Genomic DNA, 14,212 nt, shown 5'->3' with positions numbered 1-14,212 from the left:
TTTTGGTGTGTGACCTAGAGAAATTCACTTAACATCTCAGCCTCAGGTTCCTCATCTGTAAAATGAATATAATAATGGTATTTATATCACATGATTAAGGATAAAATTATAAATACATATGTACACATATGCATATATGTATATACATCTGTACATCTATAGCAGTGTAAATTTTGAATTACTACATAAATGTTAGCCATTACTACACTGGAAGACAACTGGGCTTCTTTGGCATTCCTGAATAAAAAAGAAAATAGTGCATTTGGGAGGGGATGTTCAGCCTTTTTGTCAATAACTAGAAAAGAGGGTACATTCCAGAGGAGAGAGTTTTGTATCAAATGAAAAGATACATATGATACCTCTCTCTCTAGGTAATTCCTTATGTGAACAAAGGAAATTATATAAAAATACCCCAAAGGGAAGAGAATTCCTATCTGTTGTTTCCTAGATGTTAAATCTTGGATCTAGTGAAAGAACTGCTTCTAAGCTCCCATTTTCATGGCATTGAATAACAATGAAATCACATAACTATGCTCACTGTATCAACTATAAATTGATATTCTATAATTTCAAATGGGCTCTCAGTTATGTGGCAATATTTTTAAACTTTGACTGACTTGCTATTATATTGTAGTTTAAGTAAGCTTTGAGGCTGTCTTATGTCTATTAATATTTCCACCAATGATTTGGATCCCTAGAACATTCTCCTCATCTTCAAGTACTCCTGGGACAGAGCTATTTTTGTCTAGTATTTTTTCAGAAGATTAGAATAATGCATATTTCATGTTATTTCTTTGAATAGATCCACATATGTTTTCATTGGTGTAGTACAGATAACAATGTTCTGTATTGATATCTTATCATAATGTATGATTCTTGTTGAATTCCTCCTCACATACAAGGGCTTTAAAAGTTTTTTATTGTGGGTGACATGGATTCCTTTTGTAGTTTGGTAAAGCCTTTGGACCCCATCCCAGAATAATATTTTTAAATGCATAAAATACACAATATTAGAAAAGAAACCAATTATATTGAAATAAAATTAACAACATATACATATATTAAAAATAAATTCACAGTCATCAGGTTAAGAACTCTTAGTTATCAAACGAATGGGAGATCTTTTAGGTCGTTGAACTTTGAATATATGCTACTGTAATCCTTGGTTATTTAGGTATTATCCCTTGTTCTCATTATAAGAATTAACTTATCTCCTTTTCTGATCACATATTTCTTTAAATAAATTATTTGTACAACTCCTTGAATATATGTCACCATTAGAAACGGTCACAGCCATGGTCAAAGGATATGAACAAACAATTTCCAAGAAAGTAATTCAAATGATTAGCAACCATATGAAATAAGTGAAATGCAAATCAAAACAACTTTGAGGTTTTACCTGATACCTAGTAAGTTAGAAAAGAAGATAGTTAATGTCAGAAGTATTTGTCAGTAGAACTATGAATTAATATACATATTTTGGAAAATGATTTTGAAGTGACTAAAATTTCTCTACTCTTTCATCTGGAGATTCTATTATAAGATACATTCTCCAAGGTAGTCATTTAACAGAAGAAAGTGTCTATACTTACCAAAACATTTATAGCAGTACTTGTTGTGGTAGCAAAGAACTAGAAATAAAATTAATGCCCATTGACTGAGGAATGGCTAAACAAACATCAATATAATGGCATATACCTGTACCATAAAAAATGATGGATGTGATGAATATGAAGCTATATGTAAAGATTTAAATGATCTGATGTAGAGGGCGGTAAATGGAGCTAGAGCCCCAAAATAACATACATATTGACAACAATGGTATAAGTAAAAAGAACAACTTATTACAAAAATATTGAGAACAGTTTAAAATTTCAAATAATAATCATGACCCCAAAGAAAAGATAAGATATTCTTAGCCCACTCCTTTGCAGAGATAAGAGATACAAGGTAACACACTGCATATATCTTTAGACCTTCTAATGTATTGATCAGTTTTAATTATTTTTACATCTTTCTCTTTTTTGGTTCTTGTTAAAGAACTCAAACCAAGTTGGCCCATGACCTATATTTCCTTTAAAAATAATTTTGTGAATATCTTGGTTTTTCTCTCAATATTCCTCATTGCTTCCAGAGATCAGTCAGTCCATATAATAAATATTTTAAACTACTCACTCAATATTTTTGTGGTAAATTGTTCTACTTATACCCTTGTAGTCAATATGTATATTGCCATTATCTATTCTTTTTCTTCATATATATATATATATATATATATATATATATTTTTGCTTCTGTGTGCTCTAAAGAGGTAGAGCACACAGAAGCAAAAATTTAAAATATCCTTGTCATCAAAGAACTTAGAGTCTATCAATAGAGAAAAATATATATATATATGTAGGCTTTAGAGATTCTTGTTCTTCATATATACACAAACACATACATACACATACACAAAGATACACACACATATATGTATATGTTAGAGATTATGTATACATATATGTATGTACATATATATGTGTATGTGTATATATATATATATATATATATATATATATATATATACATATGAGAGAGAAAGAGAGTTGCCATTTCTGGGAATGTGCATGGGAATAAACTTGTTTTTTGAAGTGTGTGATAAAAGAGCAATAGATGGACCACTTTAGGATATATAAGCATCCTGTAACTATTTTCTGAACCTTTCCTTAGTGGTAAAGAAAAGTTATTTTGATTGGTTGCTGATGCAAAATTGACAAAATAGCTTACCAATTCAATCACTCTCATATTGGTGACAGAGCAGGGAGGAAATAATCGGGTGTGTAATTTTCTTCTAAGCATATCTTTAAGTAAATATCCTGTGGTAAAAGCTAGTTTGATGATATCGAAGGGATAATTGGTTGAATTATTTGGGGGTATGAAATATGTTGGATTGGGTTTTGAGCACATTAGGATAATCCTACACTACCACAAAGTACTTCCTAAAATAATGAGAGAAGATGAAAATATAACTGATCTCTGGAGATCTAACTTGCTAGTAAGAGTGGAAGTTGAAAGAAGGACCCCACAGTCTCTAAAAACTACATATACTGACATCTTTATGTCTTTCCTTTTTTGATAGAATGTGATTTTTTTTTTCATAATAGGGATGTTTTTTCTTTTTTTGTTTCTGTGTTGCTTATAGCACAATGCCTGGTACAAAGGTATACTTAATAAGTGAATGTTTATTGATTAATTGATAGTTACACAGGAAATAGTATAATTTCCTCATAGTGGAATATCACCTCAGGTGGCCAGTGAAACCAAAGAGAATTAAGAATTTGGATAACACATCATCCATCACTTTGCTTTTTCTGCTGCTTATGATAATAGACTCTTTTCACTTCATTTTTATCTTCTCTATCTCAGCAGCTGAGGAGAGCCCAGCATGCATAAGGGAAAGAGGGAGAATGGACTTCATTGTGTATAAACCAAGTCTAACACATGGGCTTCTGGAAGAAACAGTGCACAAAGCATTCTTGGGTGACTCTCACCTGGGCAAATGCCAGCTCTGCTGAAATCTGAAGATTCAGAAGCAGCAGGGGTTGCTGAATCAAAGTATTCCAGGTCTTATGGTAGATTTGTGCTCCTCTCAAATATTCTTGGATCTTGCTGGGGGCAGTTCAGAAAGGCATTTGACATTGGAAATCCAGAAGTCTCAAAAATTCCCTCAGAAAGCTTCAGTTGAATCAGTGAGGTTTAGTCACAAAGTATGACCCCCTTGAAGAAAATATGTTGAACTGGAATTGTTCTTATAACCATACTCAGCTGTTAGAATGTTGCTTGGCCATCCCAAAAGAAGTAGAACAACTCAGTCGAATTTACTGGAATTGTGAAACTCCTATTTGAAAGGAATTTAGTTTTATGCTATTCCAACACAGGTGCATTAATCAAATAAGTATAAATATGCATACCTATAATTATTTCAGCTGAAACAATCAACCATATGGATATGCATACATGTGTATACACATATATTAGTGAGAACAAATTACTATTTCATTGCATATTTTCTAATGTACATATGCTTAACTCATTTATGCAATACCTTCATAACCCAGTATTCTGCTATTTCTATGGGTACCTACTAGCACATTTTAGTAGAATATACAATGTTTATTGTGCTACACATTTAAAAAAACACATCTGCATGTACTTTAATAATACTTTGGGGGTACTCTTCTCCCTATGGTATAATGCTTTAAATATAACTTATGTTGGAAATCATTCAGGGATAGCATCATAACATATCCCATGATTTCATGCATTGCATGGCTGGCGTGGATCCCAGAGGAGCAGGGTGGACACTTTAGTACGGCTGTCGAAACAGGTTAAAATGAATCTCATGAAAATATTTTAACTTGGGAAATATGTGGACAGTATACTGACCTTCATGTAAATTCAATTATTCATTCAATTCCTTCAATTATTACATTGCACACGTATTTTTTGGAGGGAAGATTCACACTTATGCTTTTATTGGCATGGGGAGCCCATGTGTGTGTAAATGTCCACCAGACCTATTGGACACTCAGCCTTACTTATAATTTTAGAGAAAAACCTAAAACATTGAGAAGTTAAATGGCTTTTCCCCAACTAGTATTTATTGGAGGAAAGATATGAATCCAGATTTCCCCAAATTTAAGCCTAGACCTCTATCTACTATGCCCTGCTGCCTCCCATGCTAGTCCAGAAAAATAACATCTGGTTTATCCTATTTCTTTATTCAATTACCCAGAATTTAACTTTGGTGTAAATTACCTTGAACTAAAATAGAAGCAGAAGAATAAAAGAAACCTTTTAAGAATAGCTGTTAAACAAGTTGTCTTAAATTATCTGGAGAATAAGTTGATTGGGATAAATATATTTTCACCCTTTTCTTCTGAATCAACATAAACTTATTAAAGGGAAGGACAAAAAATGTGTGTGCTGGCCTGAATTTTACTATGTAATAACATTTGCATGGTACCACTTTTCTGTTTCTCACTTCATCAGAACTGTTTTTCATTTGGTTGGATCTCCTTAGCCATAATGGTGTCGGGGAAAAAGGCATCTGTAGTTGTGCAACCATCTACTGAATACCACTCTGTTTCCATGTAACTGTAATATATATCTCCTTGAGATGAAATGAGAAATGCTTACTGTTAAGAAATAAGCAGTACTCTGTTGTTAATACTGATGAAATGTCGATGGATAAATAAAGACAAGATCCTGAAAAGTTACATTTGATTAATTGCTTTCTCTGTGCCAAACCAAATGGACTCATAAAACAAGTGATAAAGCTGTGAATTGTGCACTTAGTTATAAATGCATTCAGTATGACTGTGGTTTCTAGCTGTAAACACAGATAGTATAGTGCCATGAGATTCAACCTTAATCTACTACAATGGAGAAAAATACGAATATGTCGATCCATATACATAAAATGCATATGTACCCAAGCTGTAGCATCATGTAATCTGTTTGTCTTTGTTTCAGATGCCAAAAATCTGGTTGTAGTCCCACAGAATGTGGTTAACCTCTTCCCTCTTCCACACCCCCCACCTCTCATAACCTGAATATCCAAATTAGAGCCATCTGATTAAATGACTCCAATGCAAGGTGAAGATCATAAGGGGTACATGTATATTGAAATATATTCTTTACCATATAGTGGTACCCATCTTCTCTCTTGTAAATGACCCTTGTAGGTTACCACATTTAGATATAGAGGACATTTATATAAAAATAAATATATTAAAGAAACAATTATTTGTAAAGTAGTATTTATTTAGTGCCTTAAGGGTTGCAAAATTTTTGACATGTTATCTTATTTTATTGTCACAACAAGCCTATGAGATAGGTGCTATTATCATTTATTTTTCAGATGAGAACACTGAGGATGAGAAATTAAATGACTTGCTTTGGAATACATAACCAGGAAATATCTTAAGGCAGAATTTGAACTCTTTCTGACAAGTCTAGCTTTCAATCTTCTATATCCCCTGAATACTACGTGTTATGAATATAAATGTAATAGTCACTGTGCTTGTCATTGGAATACAAAGATTAAAAATGAAAAAAGAAAAGTTCAACCACTTTTGGCCATATATATGTGCCATACTTACATATGACTATTTTTTGGCTTTTCTTTAATGATAAAAGGATAATTTTTACCATTTTTGAATAATTTGTACAAATTTTTACCTTAGTTTGTTTCTATGATGAGGTCATGAAGCCAGGGTTGACTGTAATAAGATGAAGCAGATTGTTGTTCTCAACTATTTCTCAACCAAATTTTGATCAAATCTAGCATTTCAACCTCACTGCAGGATCAAATAGATGAAGAAGTCAAACTAGAAAAGAGCAGAGACCAGCTTAAATACAAACAGCTTGGGTAAGATGGGAAAGATGGTAAGAAGGATGACAGAAAACATATGAAAGGTAAATGGATACATGTTTGTTTGATAATAAAGTTCAAAGTCTTCTCCAGTGTGACTATTCTTCTTTATAAAAAGAAAACATAAAATAAATAACATGAAAAAACTTCTATTTGATTTATTCTCTTCCCCTATTTTGGCAAGGAAAAGGTTACTTAAGTTTTATTTGTTTAACTGCTATGTATTTATAAATTTTTATAAACTTATTCTTGTAAAGCAACTAATTAAAATGAATACTTAAGTGAAGGAAATTAAACTATTAACATTATTATTATTATTAATTTGGACTATGGAAGGAATATAAATAGCATGTTCATTGAGACTCAGAATGATATGACTCAGAAAGATACCATGCATGTCCTGTAAAGATCTAAATTCTCCCCCCTTCCCTGACTCCCTGCAATTACCTACATATGAAATTTTTACTTTCCTAATAGTTGCTATAATCAATTGCTAATATACAAACAAAAGCCCCAAACTCATAAATACCTTTAAAATTGATAGAACCATTAAGATCAGAACACAAAATAAAAACAAAACAAAAGACTTGACATCCAACATGAACATAATACATAAAAATTTTCTCAAACATACAAATGAAATGTCAAATGAAATCTACAAGCATTTATTAAATGCCTACTATGTACCAGATACTTGCTAAGCAAACTCTGGGGATGAAAAGAAAGTCAAAAATAGATCCTGTGTTCAAGAAACTCGTAGTCTAATGGGAGAGACAACATAAAAATAGCAATATACAAATAAGATATTTCCCAGATAAAGTGCAAGCAATCACGATAAAAGGCATGAAAGGAGTTTCTAGAATAATGCTTACATACTTAGACATTTAATAAAAGCTTATTGGCTGGGAAATCAGGAAAGGTTTCTTGTAGAGGATGGAATTTTAGTTGAGACTGAAATTTGAGACCAAAGGAAATGATAAAAGTCAGGAAATGTAGATGAGAATGGGAAGTTAGAGATATTGGGTGGGAAAAAAATGAACAATAAAATTTTAATTCATAAATAGATTTTGAGTTCTGGAAATAAACATGTAATATTTGTTACAAAGGTGATAAAGTTTCATATTTAAAGATAGAGTGAATTGTTTGTCTGTACATAGAGAACATAGATATACACAGTACATAATACACAGCTGGTTTCTGATATCTTTTCCCATCTAAAACAATGAAGCTTTATTTATTAATGGATTTTATGTTCTCAGGCAGAGAAAATCACATCACCAGAAACTTTCTTGGATGTTTGGGCTACTTCTTCAATTGATACTAACTCCAGTTCCACCAGCTTCTCACTACCTGCCCTAAACAGGTACAGGACATCAAGGGACATCTTCCCAGGGGACATCAGGGAAATTCTAACAATTTGACAGCCATGGATGAAAAAAAAGGTTAGGAACACTTTTAAAAATGAACTATAAAAGATCATTCATGATGGTGTTTGAATCTAGATCAGCTTATATCATGAAGTTATGTAATCTAAAATCTAAGCTCATATATTTAGAGCTATATAACTTAAGAAAAAGATTATTTCTTTTCTTACAAATAACAATTTTTTAGCATCATGAGTAGAATTAGTAATATTCATAGGTCCATAGATCTAAAGTTGGAAAAGACTTTAAAAGACATCAAATATATCTCCTCTTTTCATAGATAAGGAAACTGAGACCCAAATCCCTATATAAATCTCAGAGGATATAGTTTAAACCCAGGTGTTTTGGCTAGAAAGCCAGTGTTTTTCCACTGTAACACTTTATCTCCTGAGTGATTACATAAGAGGGATAGACAAATGGATAGAACAGGAATGTTGTTGTTGTCTAGTAGTTTCAGCCATGTCTTAATTCTTTGTAACTCCATTTGGAGTTTTCTTGGTAAAGACTCTAGAATGGTTTGCCATTTTTTTTCTCCAGTCATTTTTATAGATGAGGAAACTGAAGCAAACAGGATTAAGTGACTTGACCAGGATCATACAATTGGTAAGTGTTTGAAGTCAGATTTGAACTCAGGTCTTTCTGACTCTAGGCCTGACACTCTATTCATTGCACCATCTAATTGCCTTGGACAGGAACCAGGATAAAACAAATGCTTTGGGTTTCAGTTTCTTCATTTATAAAATAAAGGTATTGTACTAGATGATCTCTGTGGTTCCTCTCAGCACTATCATTCAGTGAGCTGTAGTGTGGGATATTTTAAATTTCCAAAGGAAATAGTGATGTTCATTATCTGTCCAGTGCGAATTACAACTTCAACAAATTTACAATTACAAAATCAAGCTACATTCCTTATTCTATATTCTCAAATATCTGAGTTGTTTTTGTTTTATTTGTATTTTGAACTTTCTTGATTATGCAATCATATTTTTGAAAACATGGATCTTGAGTGATGGCTATGATTTCTTAAAAAAAGCAATTGCTGCATGAACATCAGTGTGGAACAGGAAATAAGGGACTGGTATCCAATATGATGCTTATTATATTATATATTATATAAGTTATGCTCAAAAGTCAGTCAGTAACCATTCATAAAGTACCTATTTTGTCTCAGAAGGCACACACAATGGTGGTTGTTGAAGAATGAAACAAAATGGGTACCATGAATAGAAAAAGTTTGGGAACTTCTGAATTAGGAGACATAACCTGCAGTACAAGAAAGTGAGATAGTGTCCATTTGTTTCAGATAGTTATCAGGAAAGCATTAATCAAAGGGTTAATATATCAAAGCTCTTTACAACTGTTCTTATCATCTGAGATTAAGGCAGACCTATGTTAGTAGTTACTCTAAAAACTCTCTGAGCTTTAATGCCATCTTTTAAATTTGATATTTTCTAATTTAATTTAAATTAAATATTTTCTAATTTTCTCACCTTGCTTACATAGCTAAATGGTTTCTGACATGATACTCTCACTTTGTTTCTTCCTTTGGAGGAACCTGTCTTAGTCTCCTTATTTTTAACTCTGTTATCTTTGAAAGTTAACCAGAAGTAATAGTACAATCACAGTTTTAGCTTATTATCTTGATAGTAGAGAAGACTATAGGAATATTGTTGGCTTTTCTAAACGCTGTGGAAAGATATAACCTTTACAATTATCTTTAAAAGGGGGTTAAATCTGAGGATAGATAATGAAGTTATGCTCAATGGTGATTTCATAAGTATCTTACAAGTATATGGTAAAATTCTTTCCCTAGTTTGTCTGCACTGACTTAAATATTCATAATATCTCCTTTGTCTATCATAATTTTGGGATGGAGGCATAGATAAGATAAAATATTGGGTCAACAGTGTTCTTTGATTTTTATATGGATTGGTGTTAATTAAAAGTGTGGTATGGGGCAGCTAGTTGGTGTAGTGGATAGAGTACCAGCCTTGAAGTCAGGTAGACGAGTTCAAATCTGGTCTCAGATACTTAACACTTCCTGGCTGTGTGACCCTGGGCAAGTCATTTAACCCCAATTGCCTCAGGGGGAAAAAGTGTGATAGATGTGGAAAGAGTGATAGATTTGGAATCAATGGGCCTTAGTTCAAATTCCAGACTTGCCATTTATTACCTATGAGCCTTGAGCAAATATCTTAAAATTTCTGGTTCCTCATCTGTCGAATGATAGAGTTGGACTACATGATTCCTGAAGGGTCCCACTAGCTCTATTATGTTTAATTTTTTGCCATCTCTTCTCAATATATTGAATGTTAAATTTAATAATAGTTAAACAGTTTGATAAAAAGAAATATGAAATATGTTTATTGATTTTTATAGTTTATCATGAAAGCAAATGCTATTGTGTACTATTAATATCATTTTAACCTCCTACCTTGATCTAAAGTTTTTCAAAGTTGTTTAGACTTCAGATATTGAACTTTTTTAGTGGCAGCTGGGTTTTCACAAAACCAAAAGGATGTTTCTTCTTTTATAAATTTTCTATTCAGTGGCTACTGAATACTTTTGATTGGTAAATAATAATCTTCAGGTCCTTCTGACTTTTTAGGGCAGGCAGAGTCAAAGGGATGGTGTCTAGCTTCAGAAGCTGCAAATATACTTTGCAGAAAGACATTTATATTATCTATAGCTGATTAATAGATCCAAAACTTTATCCATTGCAGAAAGCATTATATGCAGTTATGAAAGTCAACAAGGAGCCAGGTACCTCTACTGGCTATCTTGACCCTGGTTTTCTTTATCTTCTTCCAAGTCCCTGGAAAGTTTGTTAGAAAAAACTGAACATAGATAGCTATGAGCACAAGCCTACCAGAACCTGGTTACCTGGGAATCCTCACTTTACCTTGTTTATAGTTGAAGATGTGCACTCCCTGTTCTTGCTCCATCACCCCTCCTGTGTTTATGCATTTCTAACGTATTGTAGTCATAATATCTTTTCTGAACTGAGGAAGAATGGTTTTTCTCAATGGGAATCCATTTCTTTGTATATCACTGTGTGGGGCTGGAGGGAACAGAAGCAGCTTCAGGGTAAGTCATGATCCTGAAGGGAGGAACCTATGATGCTAACCATGTGTACATGAACATCTGTCTTGGTTCTTGCATGAACTTTACAGGTTTTTTGCTTCACATGTGTCTCCCATTAAAGGACACAACTCAGGGAAGGCACAAAACTGTCACAGTCAATGTAGTTAGGAAAAGGCACACTGATATTTATTTCCTTTGTGTTTACTGATACTATGATTATTCTGTCTAGCTTCATCAATATTATAGCAGCCACTGGATTAGACTTTATTGATTGAGGTTTTTAAACATTTCAGTATCATAAACTTCTATTACAAGTTGAGAATTTAGTAATCTGCAAGTTCAGACATATAAAATGGCCTTAGAAGGCTCAGAGTAAGAATTCCATTTTATTGGTTTTTCTTGAACTTGACTTCTGTAAGTGAAAACATTACAAAGTTTATTTTAAATCAATTGTAAGAAATTTTTCTTTAGTAGGCCTGCAATTAATTTGCTTAAAATTTGAAGGACTTGATTTGTAGGGTAATAATAATAATAATAATAAATTTATATAGTATCACCATGGGCCAGATATTATACTAAGTGTTTTACAAATATTACCTCATTTGATCCTCACAGCAATCCTGAGAGGTAAGTGTAACCATTATCCCCCTGTAATAGTTGAAGAAACTAAGGAAAACAGAGGTTAAATGCCTTGCCTTGGGTCAAACAACTACTAAGTGTCACATTTGAACTCAATTTTTTTCTAATTCCAGGTCTAGCATTTTATTCAGTGTATCACCTGGCTTTATGTATTTAAGGATTTGCAATATTAAGTGTATTTTATTAGATAGTTAAATGAAGCATTATTAAAAATGATTATGTACCATAAACTGTGCTATATGTGGAAGATACAAACACAAACCATCAAGCTAGTCCCTCCCTGCCTTTGAGGAGCTTATAATCAAACGAAAAATGTCAACATAAAGTGAACCTGGAATGAAGAGAACAATTATACCTTAAAAGGTCCAAGGAAGTGGAACAGAGGCATGAGTCCAGGCAAAATTACCCCCACAAAAAAGGTGACCTATCAAGAGTTGAGGAATGAAGGAGGTGGAGTTCAGACTACCAGTAGGAGGAGATAATAATAGATAATCAGATGATAAGCTATTCATTGCGAATCAATTCTGTCTACATCAGTCACTCAAGCATTTATTCAGTATCTACCATGTGCCAAGCATTATGCTAAACTAAGGTCAAAAATCAAGCGGGCAGCTAGGTGACACAGTGGATAAAGCACCAGTCCTGAAGTCAGGAGGACCTGAGTACACATCTGGCCTCTTACATTTAACACTTCCTTGCTGTGTGACCCTGGGCAAGTCACTTAACCTCAACTGCCTCAGCCCCCCCCAAAAAAAAGAAAAGAAAAAAATTAATTAAAGGTAAGAAAACAAATAATCATAGGATTCTGTCTTGATATGCTGAATATTCATTTTTATGCTTAATGATTCTCTGTGTATACATAAAATACTTTTTGTCTCTTAGTCAATCCAATATTACAATGTAATTTTAATATCATATACACCTTTCTTTGATTCACAAACTACCCAGGAGTTCTGCATATGGTATAGACTAATAGAGAAAAATGAAGCCACTAATTGGAACTTGCTAAATTTATTTTTATAGATTAAAAATGAAAAACAAAATGTAATTTAAATGTTTTAATTGGTTTTGGTCCCACAACTGTGCACCAGATGGTTTCTTTTCAAGTAGTTTACAATGTCTCTGCTGAATAACTGAATTACCAATGCAGCTGTGATGATTACCATTCACCTAAAACAGAACAACATGTCTGTTCTTTGTTTGCTAAGAGAGAACCTGCTTTGCAGGAGTCTGACAAATGAATGGTAACTCTCATTATTATTGATGGGCTTAGGGTTGGATAGCTTAGAATCACCTATTTAGTTATGTTCTGTAATGAACAGTTGTCTTTAAAAAAGACCGGTTAAGTCGAATACTTGCGCTATATAAATCCTTGAAATCCTTTGCAGCTTAATGAAGAAAGGTCACAAAATTAGGAATTAATGCTAGATAAATAAGTAGACCTGAAATCTAGTTCTAAGTTTTCTACCCATTTAATTTGGGAAGGTTATGGTTACTCCCCAACTTTGATTTACCTTTCTGAAAAATACAAACAATAATGCCCTACCCTGACTACATATTAGAATTGATGTTATAATTAATATAAGAAGTTTTTCTTCATTGAAAAATATTACAAATAATTCTTATGATGGTCCTAGCAAATTTCTCTATTTTAAAACCATTCTGATTTTTCTATTTCCATTTTGTTTTAAAACAGTTCAATGTATTTTAGAATCAGTTGGAATTGACCTTCGAAGTCATCTAGTCTAAACCTATTTGAAATATGTCATCCCTCTGTTAATATTTCTGTGAGGTCACCAAGTTTTCACTTTAGGAATTCCAGGAATGGAGAACTCATATGGCAACCCATTTCACTTCTGGACAGCTTTAGCAGCTTGGTAGTTCTTTTAGATAGTGGAAAACTACTTATCATTAGCTTCCCATCCCTCAGGTTAATGTAGAATAAATCCAATCCCTTTTTTATACAACAATCCTTCAAATATTTAAAGCTGATTCTGAAAGATGTGGGGAAACATTTTTAGCAAAATAATTTAAGCAGAATTGTGAAGTCTCTCTCTGAAGCAAGTATCTGGTTGCTATGGGAATTATTAGATGCATATTTCAGTTGGTTTAACTAAAGAAGTTTACAAAAAGTTAAAAATGATGGTATTTGAAGGCACTTTTTCATCTTCTTCTCCAGGGAATCTTATAATTGGGGGGAAAATATGTTATAATATTTATGTCATTGTTATATAAATAATGTAATTTTTGTTTCCATTATTGTGATTGTGAATAGAGGCCAGAAGGATAGAGATACCAGCCTGGGATATGCTGCTGGACATATAGGACTAAACTCATATCTTCCCACAATTCTTTGCCCTGCATAACAATTGCTATTTTACACTGAATATAGGAGACAGTGTGATAAAATTAAATGTTTACTTACCATAGTGTCTCAATTTCATTTATACTGCTAAAAGACAAAATCCTGGGTAGATTTACTTCCATCAGGGTGTATGATAAGAACGAAGAAACTAAAATTTATTTCTGACCTAAGTTAAGTGGCAGCTAAGACCTGGGGGAGACAGTTAAATTTAACTGTTCTAAAGAAATGTAGTTGAGAGGAATTCAGAAAAGAAGCAGTTAAGAGAAGAGTCTTAGAAGAGTC

At 32.8% G+C, this 14,212-nt stretch overlaps 1 long non-coding RNA gene across 1 annotated transcript; it reads right to left on the bottom strand.

Moving 5' to 3' along the window:
* Nucleotides 1-3,234: 3,234 nt before the first annotated feature.
* LOC116423146 lies at nt 3,235-14,172 on the bottom strand. Its single transcript, XR_004233617.1, has 3 exons — nt 13,991-14,172; nt 6,226-6,374; nt 3,235-3,880 (listed from the first exon to the last, which is right to left on the bottom strand). It is a non-coding gene; the product is annotated as an uncharacterized LOC116423146 (long non-coding RNA).
* Nucleotides 14,173-14,212: the final 40 nt, after the last annotated feature.

This window comes from Sarcophilus harrisii, chromosome 4 (genome assembly GCF_902635505.1).
Source record: "Sarcophilus harrisii chromosome 4, mSarHar1.11, whole genome shotgun sequence".
Classification (NCBI taxonomy): domain Eukaryota; kingdom Metazoa; phylum Chordata; class Mammalia; order Dasyuromorphia; family Dasyuridae; genus Sarcophilus; species Sarcophilus harrisii.
Note: the sequence above shows the minus strand (reverse complement) of the source record. Positions and strands in the feature narration are given on the sequence as shown.